Raw genomic sequence first — 13,031 nt, forward strand, 5'->3', positions numbered from 1 at the left:
TGAAGAACCTAAGAGACTGAGTGGTCTACTTCCAAGCCCACTTTTATCCGAGCACCTACACAGACACTTTGTTCACTGCTGTGGGAATCCCACTATCTCCATTAGTAGCAGACCAAACCTTGAAATGTTAATAAGATGCAATTCTTTTGCTCTTGACAGCACTGGATGTAAGCAGTCTGTGTTGGACTTGTAGCTGCTATAAATCAAATGTTGATGAAAAGTCTTCAGTTCAGATCTACTGGTGTGTTTGTCTAAATAGCAGGGCTTTGGGAGTACATTTCTCCACAATCTGAATTCCTATCTGAGGCAGGAGCTGATCACAGACAGATCCTTTTTCYTCTCTGAGCTTCTGCACTGACAGATTTTCCACTGTTCACCTGACAACTCTTCCTCTGTGTTTCCTTCTCTGTTGGATCCTGAAGARTATACTTTATCCTCTATTTTATATAAAGAATCCCTGGGTTAAGGGTTCTCTTCTGGAATCAAGCCACCTTACTATTTATGTTTATGTACACATATTATTGTATTAAGGTCAACAGTGTGATTGTCAGCCAAAACAATACTTAAAGCTATTAGAAGTCAACGTACACTAACTCARTGCAAAAGAATCAAAAACAAAAAGCCAAAAGCCACTGGACTGAAAATAAACATGAGAAAATTTTATTCCTAAAACCAATATTCATAAAATTGGAAGCAGACATGTAAACAGCTCCTGTAATGCAGTATCACTAATCAAATGTTGCAACACATTTGCTCCGAAGAGAAGACACATGTGTCTTGCTACATGCACCCAGTCCCTTCTAAACTTCATTAAAGTCTAGTAGAAAATAAATAAGATAAATATCATTTGCATTTAYTATCCAAATTAGAAAAGCTTGCCAGATGGGGAGCTCTCCTCTAGCAGGGCTGTTGTTTTCAAAGAGAGAAAAGCACTAGCACAACCCAGCTGTTTGGGGCCTGTGATGTTCCCACTCCTAGAAATCCATAGCCCCTGGCTTTTCCCTGTAATTAGTTAGTGCTAATACCCTCGGTTAGTCTGTGGAAAAGTCACATTCTGAAAGATCACCCTTGCGAACAGCTGTACTCCTGAGACAAAACGTCACCACTCCAAGCTGTCAGCCAATTCATCTCCAGCAAAAGTCAGCCGGGCCATAAATTGGGAGTTCTTTATCTCGGGACAGCAGACTGAGCTCGTTTTAATTGCTGCAGTATGGTAATGAGCCTTGTTTGTGGCACAAGGTGCTTCATGGTGGCTCTGTTTGAAAACACGGTATTGTAACCCTCCCGAGGGCAAATACAATCGGCTTAAAAACACTGCCGTCTGGATACAGAAAAGAAATCATGTAACGGTCCCTGCAGCATGGCACATTATCAAAGGCATCATTAACAGCTGCTTCATGGAATGGCAGGAGGCTCTCTTGGGTGAGCTTACTTCAGTTTTCTTTATTCTTTTCGCTCTTTCATTTTTTCTAAGTCATGAGTTCAGCAAACATGGCTGTCAAATCAGCTACAGAGGAACAAAAAGTTACCAAGAATTAAACCTTTTCTAGCAGATAAGGACTATGCCTGTTTTTAAAAGGAAAAAAAAAAGAAAAGGAAAAGGAAAACAAAACATACCCAGGGAAAAGTAAACAGACAAAAGAATAGCAACGAAAGTCTTTCTCACTGGCTTGTTGAGACAAAATCTACTGCAGCTCAGATTTCAGTTTGTTCCTTTCGGATTAGGGGCTGCAGCAGAGAGAACAGTATTTTAACATTAACATTTAGGAAAAGAATAGCTCAGATGGACGTGAGGCTGCAGGTTTTCCTGTCCAGATATGATAGGCTATTTCTTTCACACCATTATGTGATGAGGCTGGTGATATGTCTCTGCTTGCTGCAGAAAGCCCAGGTCGTATTTCTATGTATTCTCTACTTAATTATCGCATTATTATTCTTACTGTATTATCCAGAGGTTGGGCCAGGCCCCTTGTGCTAGATACTGTACAAATGTCTACTTCCCCAGTCTCTGTGATCTTTTAACCTGGGGGCCTRACCTTGCATATGCTTACACACTTGGTTAACTATCCACATTGCATGGCCCTACTGAAATCAACCAAACTGGTGGATGGATTGAAATCAGTAATTACCCATGTGCTTAATTATTTGCAGAACGGGGGGTTAAGTGCTTCATTTTCAGCTTTTTGCTTGAAAATGTTAGGTCTAATCTAGTGTGTCTCACTTTGAGCTCAATCCCACAAGGAACAAGGCAGTCTGGCCTAATTAAGCAAAGCATTTAACGAGTGTTTAACTTGAAGCACACAAACAAGCCCATTGACTAAACGCTGTGTTGCTTGGGTGGGCATGCTGAGCCCCGTGCAGGACTGAGCCCTCCAGCCCGAGTGGTGGGGGTAACGGTGCCTCCCAGGGCAGAGCCGCGGGGGGCTGGACGTGCAGGTCGCTGCACGCACGGGGGATCCCTGGCTGCTGCCCGGCGGACCGAGGCAGTGCAGAGGGTGAGCCAGGAGCTCTGGCAGAGTGGGGGATCCACTGTCGTGTCCCCCGTTCCCTTTCTGGATGGCAGCCAAGCTTGCCTGTGGAAGAGGGTGCAGAGAAGCAGAGCAGGGACTTAAGCAGAGGCTGTGAATGTTCTCTTTAATTAACTGACGGAAAGTCTTCACGCTCAGAAGCACATCCCTCACTTAGCATCGGCCACAACTCCCGCTCTGCCGCGGCGGTGTGGTTCAGTGGAAGCAAAGAGCGAGCCGAGCCCTGCTGCAGCTTGGATCCCTCTGGGAACTGGCGGGCAGGGGACCCCTCTCGCTGCCAGACTGGGACCAGCACAGGCCCATGACATGGGCTGCAGACCTGGAGGCATCACAGACATCACGTTTCTGTGCCTCTGCCTCCTCTGCTCTTGCCCGGACCGTGGAGCTCCTGGGACAGGGACCTGAGAGCCAGCCTGGCCTGGGCTGGGATGAAGCCTTCAGTATCATCTTGCTTCTGACAGCCACTAATTTTAGGGCCTTCAGGACACAAAATAATGATAACAGCCTTCCTGGAAAAAAGTCCCTCTGGGCCTGTGTAAAATTAGCAGCGTGCTGGCTGTCCCACTTTCACTCCCGCTATGTGGGGCAGCACGGCTCGTCGACACGCTGGGCTCACTCAAAGGGCCTTTGCCTTCCCCTTGCAAGGGGAGCCCGCGGCGCCGAGAACGCGCCCGCGCACCCTCCCGCTGACGCCTGCGCAAGCTGCCTGCGGGAGGAAGAGGAGGCAGGCTTCCTTCCTTGGCACAGGAGATTCCCGGTCGTGAGGGCTGCGGGGGGGGGAGGCCAGGCYGGACTCGGCACCGGGAGAAGATAACACAAGGGCGAAGCTGGAGCCGCAGGACTCCTCTGCCCTTCTGAGTGGCAGGGACTTCGATGCTGCTCCCCAGTGCTCGAGAAGGAGCTGTCCCTCCGTCCTCAACACGCACAAATGCCTGGAAACAAAGCATGAGGCTTAACCAAAAATCTCCTCAAAAGTAGCATCATTACCATAATCCAATATTAGTACCAAATATGACCTCTACCCGGGAGCTCGGAGGGGATTATTCCCTTGAGATCTGCTATCTGCCCAGCTGAAAACCTCTTATAATCACTCCCTGGTGTGCGGGAATTTCAGAGCTGCTGAGAGATTTTTTTTCCAGTGTCAAAGATGAACGCAGACAACTCTGTAACGTGTGAGGAGCAGCTGGCAGAGAAGGAAGAGAGGGACGGAAAGAGTGACCCCCAAGCGCACACGCAAGTGGTGTGACTGCACGCGTTGCAGAGCCGCTCGGGGCCGCGACCGCGCCGAAGAGAGCYGGGATTCCCTCTCTGCACACCTCCAGCACCAGCTGCTCCGCAACGTCGCGGTCCCTGCGCACTGACTCCAGACTACAGTCCGCGGTAACAACACCACGTTGCATCTCCCACTGCTCCTGATGCACATTGCAAGACTCTGATCCTGTCCTAGCTTCCCTGATTTATGCTGATTTAACCTGACTCAAACAAAAGCTGCCCAGAAAACTAATGATGGATTCGACTCAGATATAGAATGTAACAAYGGGTGGATTGAAGGGAGAGACAAAAAGAAAGATCTGGCAAAAAAGTGACATGGTGTACCTTACGCCAGGGGAGTAGTCATATTGCCCTTGCCCCACTCAGCAAAGCCCCAACAGCTAAGCTTGAGCAACAAATCTGTTTTGGTAAACAAAAATCTGCTGGAATGGCAGTGTTTTTCTCTATGAGATTTTCCCCCCATAGGGACATCAAGTTGTTGTGTTGCTTTTTTTTCACAAGGCACATTATTCCATTTAAGTGCTTGTGCATGTTTATTAATAGAGAAAAAAATCAGTGAACAATGAGCTACTCTGGGGAGGCTTAAAGCTTGCACTGGAGCAATGAATCAGCGAAGCAAACTCATTTAGCAAAATGCTCATTTTAGGACATGTTCTTTTCACACTTGAGTTATTTTCCTCCACACTCCAAAATTAATCAGAATCCTAGTGACTTACTTGTCCCTGCACCTAAGGGACTATGTGCATCAGGGCAGTCTCAGCCTGTTCTCCCCTCACCCACCCCAAACACACCAACATACAGGCGGGACACCCGAGGTGCATATCTGGACCTGCTGCAGGACAAGCAGGGTGCAACCAGTATCAGCTCCAGCAACACATCTGGAAGCTGCTAGAAACCTCAAGAGAAATCTTTTTTATTGCTGCAGGACCTGAATTAAGGTGTAAGTGAATCAACATAATATGGATGCAATTCAGAGTTTTTGCTGCTAGGTAGGTAATCAAAGGATTGAGATACTGAGATGGTTCTGGTCCTCTACCATGTACCTCGTAACCATGGGCAAACTCGAGGGTTGCAAAGAGGTCTTGGGCTGATGGGAGACATTTTATAAGCTCCTTGCAACTACTCTACAGAAGCACAGATTACTATCACTATTTATCATTCGGTTTGTGACAACTCCTGAAATACAGATGAGGAGCTATTGTGCTAGGTGCTGCTGATACACCAGGTGGAAAGACTGTGTCTGGCAGGAACAAATTACACACAAATATGCACACAAATGTGGGCATAATTCCAATGGCAGTGGAAAACCAGGTCCTCACAGCCAGCCTTGAAAAGGGAGACAGAAATGCAAGCCACATGGCAAAAACATGCTAGCTCTGGGAATCAGAGACAGAAAATGCACATTGCTCACTTGCTATTAAAAGAAATTCTGTAACATGAGAAGAAATTTTTCAAGACTAGCTCTTCACTTCACATACCCACGCCCCCAGCTTTGCTGGTGACACCTAAACTCCTGCTACCTGAGGACCATAGGGTTCCTGAAGGAAAGGAAGACTCAGATGTATTTTATTCATTTACTATTTCCAAACGGGTTTCTTATTTACCAGCCGTCAGTAGCTGTTCACTCGGCAGTTTCCACTCTCTCTCGGGTTTGCTTGATTTCCCAAATGCAGAGCCTGGAAGCCAATGGGAGGCTGCCACTAGCTTCAGTGGAGCCAGGACAGTCTCTGAGGAGGCCGTATCCCCAGGCGTACCCCCAGCACCAAACCCTCCTGTTTACGCTATCGCTGTTCCTATGTTCACCCAAATGAGATTAGCTGATTTCAGACAGCGTCTAATGAAAAATGAGTTTTTCAGCGCCAACACTCACCTCTCCAGCGTACAAACACAGGCACTGGAAGATTGGCTTGGCATTCAGTCTGCAGCATGTGACCATTTAATGAGGGAGGTCTATGAACTAACGGACTAATGCGCTGAGTCACAAAAGCAGCTGCCCGATGTGACTTGTTTCACTAGAGGAAGGATTTTTTTTCTTTTTTTTTTCTTTTTTTTTCTTTTTTTGTGATTAAGGCCCAAGATGGGGAAGCAGATATATTCCTGGCTCTTTCACAGTCCTAATAGGTGATTGCGGATAAATTCTGTAACAATGCTCTGCCTTAGACTTCCACCACAAAAAGGAGATGAAAATGCCCTTTCTCACAGGAGGCTGCAATGGGTTCAGGCATCAGTGGGATGAGTGTGACAGTAATGCTTGCAAAATGTAAAGGCTAAAATGGAGAAAGCCCTGTTGCACTAGTTTTAAAAGTCCTACAGTGAACAGCTGAACCACAGAGGTCTTTTGGGCCTCCCAGCAGTACCCGCAGCAAATGTAGTTTCATCGTCTCTCTGCACTCTGCCCCATTTTACCTAACAGCAGCATGCACAGAAAACATCAGGACGGCAGAACCACCCGTACTTCAAGTATGGCAGTCTCAGCAGAAGCAGTATGGGCTGGAGAGCGGTAAGCAATTCATGGCCACACAGGGCCTCGAGGGGCACTTCATTCCTGAGCAACCTGCTGCAGTTGCCCCTGCTCCAGAGGTGCCGTCCAGCCTCAGCCACCCTGGGACCTGTTTTTGTTCGTTAGGACACTGAGTAGAGCGGAGAGAGAGGTGGGGAAGGAAGTCTTGGTCCCCACTGCCGGGACTCTGTCTATGGGTTATGTATAGGCATATGTTAAATCCCAGGTTACTCTGCAAGCATCCAGTGAATGATCATGATGATAAGGAAACGGCAGCTTCAGAAGGAGGCAGAAAGCCCTAATGCTCAAGGGACTCACCTCAGACTGAGCCGACTAGACCAGGCGCTGGGTCCTCTCTGACCCCCAGGCCTCCTGCTGGACTTTCTGCCAGTACCCGTATGGCTTTCTCTTCCTTCCCCACCTGTAGGAGTGAGGAGGAAAAGGAGAGACTGGGAGGCCTGGATACTAAAATGKCATGAAAAGTATCTTTTTACTATTTTTCTTCATGGTTTGCAGGCATATCCCAAAGGGCATTTACACGTTAAAGATAGTAAATTGTCAGAAGAAAGAAGGCCCCATTGCAACATGATTTCCTTCAGTCGCTGAAAGCAGGCAGGGAGCTTGGAATCTCTTCCAATTCAGTCAGATGAATAGTGTCCTGGAATTATTCAATCCTACAAATTCCCCTGGCAATTTGTGTCACCTTTATCTAATTTGCCTCTGAATGAAACAATGAAATAACATTTTCTCTCCTCTGTTGCCATGAGAAAGTCACAAATAAATAAGAAGAGAAAGCAGGTAACTAACTAGAAGTCGGTGAAATGAATAAAGTGAGCAGGCTGAGGAGGGGAGCAGGGCTGGAGAATATCATTGAAGAGATTTTATTTTTCCTTATTTCTTTCCCTCATGGTAATGACTGGGCTTGCCTCAAACAGCAGCAGGTAAAACAACACTGTCAGCTTGGTGCATGTATTTTTCCCTTCCAGTTAACAGTGTTCTCCTAAATAATTCACCAGCCCTTGTCGCCAGGGCAGGACCCCTGCCTTGAGCCTTTCACCGGTGCAGAACAACAGCCAGCCAGGCTGCTTTCCTCGTCTCACCTGGCCCCTCGCTAGCCGGAGCCGGAGCAGCCTGCGAGTTGCCAAGGAAACTGAGAGCCACCGGCTGGGAGCCACCGACAGCCCAGGGGCAGCCAGCAAGCCACCCCGGCCACCGAGCGCCCCGGCCTCCCGCACCCGGCCCCAGGCACCAGCTCCCTGCACCAGGGCACCTTCCCAGCACCGCTCACAGAGGGCTTCTCTTTGTCCTCCCCTGGTACTGGCTCAGGAAGATTATCCTGTCTGTTTTAAATTGCCTTGCGTTGTATTTTCTCTGGTTTGTTGTCACAACCCTCTCTCTTCTCTTTTTAAAAAATATTATCTCTAGTTTTCCACAGAGTAAAAGCCAACCTAGATTTTCCTGTTTCATGCTCCATTTTTATACAAACGACTTCAAGATTCCCACTGCCCAGGGATCGCCCTTATTAGGTAACTTGGGAGGTTTTTTTTTTTTTTTTCAGCCAGAGAACAAAAATATTATGGTTATGCATAAAAATAGGGCTTTCTGTTGGATAAGAGTCATGGGAGGGGAAGGAGGACAGAAAGCCTCTGTCTGTGGTCACAGACTCTGCTGCTACACGTTTGTAGCCACGGATCCCCCCCGCACCCGTGCGCCCAGCGAGCACAGCACCCACGGCGCAAGCCAGCCGTAGATGCAGACCGTCTGCGCTCGCCGTGTACAGCTGTAGTAACTCCTGCCAGGGCTGCATTTGCAGAAAGCCGGAGGGATCCCCGCAGCCTTTGGGATACCCTTCACTGGTGCAAAGCGCGCCCAGCACGCCCAAAGGGCGCAGCCGCACACGCCGCTCCCGGGGAAAGACATCACCGCGCGCAAGGCGCAGGACACCAGGGAGTCGCGGTTAAGCTGAATACGCCAAAATCTTCAAAAGCAGCTGCGGGTGCTAAGTGATCCTTTTTGGAAGCCCATGCCGGCACCTTGAAGCCAACAAGAGAGGCAGAGGAGGCAAGTGGCCGAACCGGCCTGCCCAGGACACAAGCGTGTGGCACAGGCAGCCAGATGCCAGGGTCCTCCCGGCGTCTCACTTGCAAGAGTGCCTTTTTCTTCTCTCAATATAGGTTGTTTTCTGATCCCAAACTGCTTGATTGGCTTCCCTGAACTACCTGTGGCAGTTTCCATGGACTTTTTTTCTTTACAATGAGACAAAAATGTGCCTGATCTCAACATGTTAGCAAACAGCGAAAGAAAGCAACAGAAGCCCTGTTACATTTTAGTTGTTTGGCAAAGACATAAAAATTAGTAAAATAAAAATCTATATTAAATGTCTTAGAAATCTAACCCATCCTATTTTTTCTCGTTATGAAGAGCATTTTACAAAGCTATATCTCATTCAAGTTGATGCTGCAATCTGTAGCACTGGCACTATTCTCGTGAACAAGGGTGTAAAACCTAGCCCCCAGATAATGTTTCAGGCAGCATTTAATAAAATTCCAAAGACCCAGGTGTCATTTCCTATACCACATAGTATTTACATAAATGAATGTCTTCAATTAGCATGTTACAGATGGGCTGGGTTTTTTTTTAACCAACCCTGTCCGGTTTACGAAGCTCAAAATGATGAAAGTTTGGTTACATTTTATCTGAAGTGTTTCCAAGAGGAAACAAGAGTAGGAGCAGTATTTCAGCAAATATGTGAGCAAATGAGTCAATAAGTAACATGGAAAAAAACAACCACCACCACCTGCATTACTGTGCACAGATTATGCAGTTCTAATCTGGAGATCTTTTATACATTAAAATATTAGCAGCTGTCTTTCAGGGTTTCTGGCAAAGCTGTAACAGGTTCCAGACAGACTTTATAACCACAGTGAGTAGTATTCATGGGACAGGATTTAAGGATTTAAATTCCTGTTTGTTTCATTCCGTAGTAACACTGACCCTCCTATATTATTATATTTCAAAACATGTCGAACATCTCTGCATTTCAGTGTTACTATGTTCCGTAACATTGCTCAAAGCTGCAGCAGCAATGAAAAACAGCTACTTGCTCTGCTGTCTTAACCAGCAACGGCAAGAAGAAGGGCTCGTAGCACTGTTAAGACTCCATAACCATGAAGCAATGCTGTTCTGGAAAGGACTTCACCTTTCCTTTCATCTGCCGAAGAATGAAATGTCTTTCATTCCCGTTCCATCTTTTGCAGGCTTTGCTGTTTCACCAGCATTCCTCCGCCCCATGACAGCCACGATCTAAATAACTACCTAAATAAAACCATCTGGATTCTGCACTGGTGAATTTATGTTGTGATGTTTTCATAAACAACGGCAACTTGGCATCTCTATTTATTGTCAGAATAAAATAGTGAAATTTTAAGAATTCCTTGCAATTTCTGGAAATCTTCAGAAATGTTAAAATGAGTATATTGAAGTATTTTATTTAAACAGGTCCAATACAGTCCAACTTTATAAATCTAACAGTTATATTTGTTCAAACAACAGTAAGAAACATTTTTAACTAGCCACAAGGTTTTAAAATTGTTTGAATACTGATGAATTCCACATGACTGAAACAGTTCAATTTCAGTAAAAACTTAGAAGTATATTGTTTTCAAAAGGATAGTGTTAGGTTCCAATATACTTGTAATAAGCATCTCTGCTACCAGAGCATCACAYATTTAAAGGAAAATCCAACCAAGTCTCAGCATTTTTCACTTTTTATTGTTATTATTGTTTTGTAATCTTGCACAAAATCAGTTCGAAAATACTGGCTTTCAATAGTATTCACTTTTGATTTTTATAATACTTAGGTGTTAAACATCCAGGGAAGTTGTTGATTAGTCTAGGGAAATAATGGTGCTTATTGACATTCTTATTTGTCCAAACGGGAAAAGCATTCATATTAATCTCAAAAGCCATAATAATGTGGCACAAAGATAAAAATGCTAACAAAATCAAGGTAACCCCCCAGAAATATGTATGGTAGAGGAATCTTCTCATAATCAAACATATTGAAGATCAAGTATTTTTATTTTCTTCAGTTACCCTTACAAATAAAAAACTAGGTGCCCAGAATAGGCAAATTATCAAAAAATACTGAAAATATGAAGAATATTTATACAAAAAAACAGAAAACACAAAAAAGTAACAAAATGGCAGCAGCAATCCAGCACCTTAGGGGAACAGCTGGCCTCCTTCCTTATACCAGGGAAAATAATACACAGCTCAGTGGCACTTACCCTTGTCTAGCAGCGGGAAATTATGAGTGACTGTGCCTTTGCGCCTTGTACCTGCGTAGTGAGACACAAAAGTGAGATGTTTTGTTAGTATGGCTCTTCGTATGAGAATTATCTCAATAATATGATTATTATAAATGAATAAGGATAAAGTTAGCAGGATCTGCTCATTAATTTCCATAGGATCAGAATTTCATGAGCTTGTCTTATTAAAAAATCAAGGATCCAAGCACATGTTGGAAACCTGCATTTATATTTGTGCTTTTGCATTTGCTCTAAGTAGCCTATGCCATAATTCCCCACCTGTTCAGAAAACAGCACTTGAGTATTTTTCAAATCAGTTTTTCCTTGTGTCTCATCTCTGCATTCTTGCTGGCCTCGCCTAGGCAACCCTCTCACTTTCAGATCCTGAAAGCAATGGCTTTTCCTGATCTCCTTCCACAGCAGTAAAACACACTTTCTCATCACCAACATTGCCCACTACTAACGAGGGTATTGGTATGCATTGTGTTATGCGAAGGCCAGCAATGCCTTGAAAAATATCCATTTCTCTGTCTAGCACTGACTGTGTCTTTGGAAATCTTGCTTTCTCCTGTGAAAGTTCTCTCTCACTCTCTCTCTCTCTATACATGTGGTATACATATGTAATCAAAATACATATACAATCAAAACTCTGTGACACTCAATCAGATTTTATTTCAGTTAGTCTGTTACTGGAATGGTCCAAAATAGTGACCTGTTCATCCTTCTAGCAGCCCAACAGCTGTAGTAAGACAACAGTGCCTAAATATGTCATGTGTTCACAGAAAGTATATCCTCTTAAACTAGCTTGGTATCTTCTAACTGTGGGTTTAAGATGTGTGTTGACATATGCACTAACACTGATATAACAAAATGCTGCATGAAGAGCATTAGAACTAGAGCAGTGCAAAATTATCCTGGCACATATTAAAAACCTGAAAACCGGCTGACAAATCGCGAAATGTATCTGTAAACAAGAAATCATCACCCCGTAGTTTCCAAGAAGCTCCATGGCGATCTATTCTCAGCCCCACACTATGTAACACCTTTACTGGAAGAAAACATGAAATCGTTCTCCAGGGAAGCTGCGGAGGGACAGGCACAACCGTCACGCCCGCGTTGCAAGGACGCCCGGGAGTCAAGGCTGCCGTGCTAGCTCCGCGGTTGGCACCCAGGCGACGCTGTCGGAGCTCCCGCRGCCGGAGAGAGCCCCGCAGGCGGCTCCGGCTGCCTTCCCGGGGCGCGCGGCTCCGGCGCCCGCTGCCGTCAGGCTCGAGGCGGCCGGTCCCCCCGCTCCCACAGAGCCGGCGTGCTGCTCCGCACCCTCTCCAGGGAGCCGGGACGCGCTGTCTGCCTGCCTGCACCACAGCCCCCTGCCTGCCTTCGCAAGCTCCTGCTCTCATTTAAAAATATCCTTTCCCAGAATCTTACCAAAGATATGGATCTGCTGGCTTGCAGCTTAACTCCTTGGGCAGCACATGATACAAACGCTGATACAGACACCCGAAACATATAAATAACAGAGGCTGTACACATAATTTCAGATTATGCCTTTACTTTTCTCTAATTTTGCTTGGCTTTGCCTTGCTTTCTTTATTTTAAAAAGATGGCAGATGAGAGGGGTCCTACAGAGGGAAACGTCACTCTTCAGTATCTACCCACTACAAGCCACTGTGAAACGAAATACTGAGCTAGGTGAACCTTGGGTCTGAACCTAATTTTCTTATGTTCTTACTCAGTCATACCTGATATTGCAGTACTGTGCTGTAGCAAAAAAATGCAAAATATCATCTCTGTGCTCATGGCATTGCTGGTGTAATTGCTACCGGAAAGCCATGCTAAATTTAGAGCCCACTATTCAAAAGGGATGTTGATAAGTTGCAGAGAGTTCAGAGAGAAATATGAAGGGTGGAAAAATAGTCACAGCCACAGATCTGGGAGCTCAATCTATTTAGCTTTTGAAGAGAGGCGGTAAAGGGATGATTTGGTTAAAGATGATCAATGTTTACAAGCAGAATAGAATTTTGAAATGAGGTTCCTCAGTTAGCATAGGACAATTTTGACATTGAAAGTGGACAAATTCTGGCTGTAAAGATGGAATCTGTGTCTAACAGAGCAAATAATGAATTTATTACCAAAGCCAAAGCTGGAGCAGATAGGATGATTCTTCATTGCAGATTCTTTTGAGTAATGTTTGGATCTTTTTTTCTAAAAAAACATGCTGGAATTTAGATAAGAACAAGTAGAGGTAGCCCTGCAATTTGTATTATTCAAGGAAACAAAAAATAATGGTCCGATATGCTTTTATAAAATATTAATATTTTTCTATTCTTTCTATCAAGAGTTGTGGTAATAATTCCAAATGTGTAGCTGGCCTGAGTATAATTCTGACCACAGACTTGTCTGTGCTGGTGCAGGCACCAA

At 45.2% G+C, this 13,031-nt stretch overlaps 1 long non-coding RNA gene across 1 annotated transcript; it reads right to left on the reverse strand.

The window, feature by feature from the left end:
- Positions 1 to 6,623: 6,623 nt before the first annotated feature.
- LOC146587755 (uncharacterized) lies at positions 6,624 to 11,711 on the reverse strand. The gene is made up of 3 exons (XR_014897587.1): positions 11,596 to 11,711; positions 10,590 to 10,640; positions 6,624 to 6,721 (listed from the first exon to the last, which is right to left on the reverse strand). It is a non-coding gene; the product is annotated as an uncharacterized LOC146587755 (long non-coding RNA).
- Between the last annotated feature and the right edge of the window lie 1,320 nt (positions 11,712 to 13,031).

Source organism: Rhea americana, unplaced genomic scaffold, assembly GCF_003343005.1.
Source record: "Rhea americana isolate MKP2758 unplaced genomic scaffold, rheAme1 scaffold_57, whole genome shotgun sequence".
Lineage (NCBI taxonomy): Eukaryota > Metazoa > Chordata > Aves > Rheiformes > Rheidae > Rhea > Rhea americana.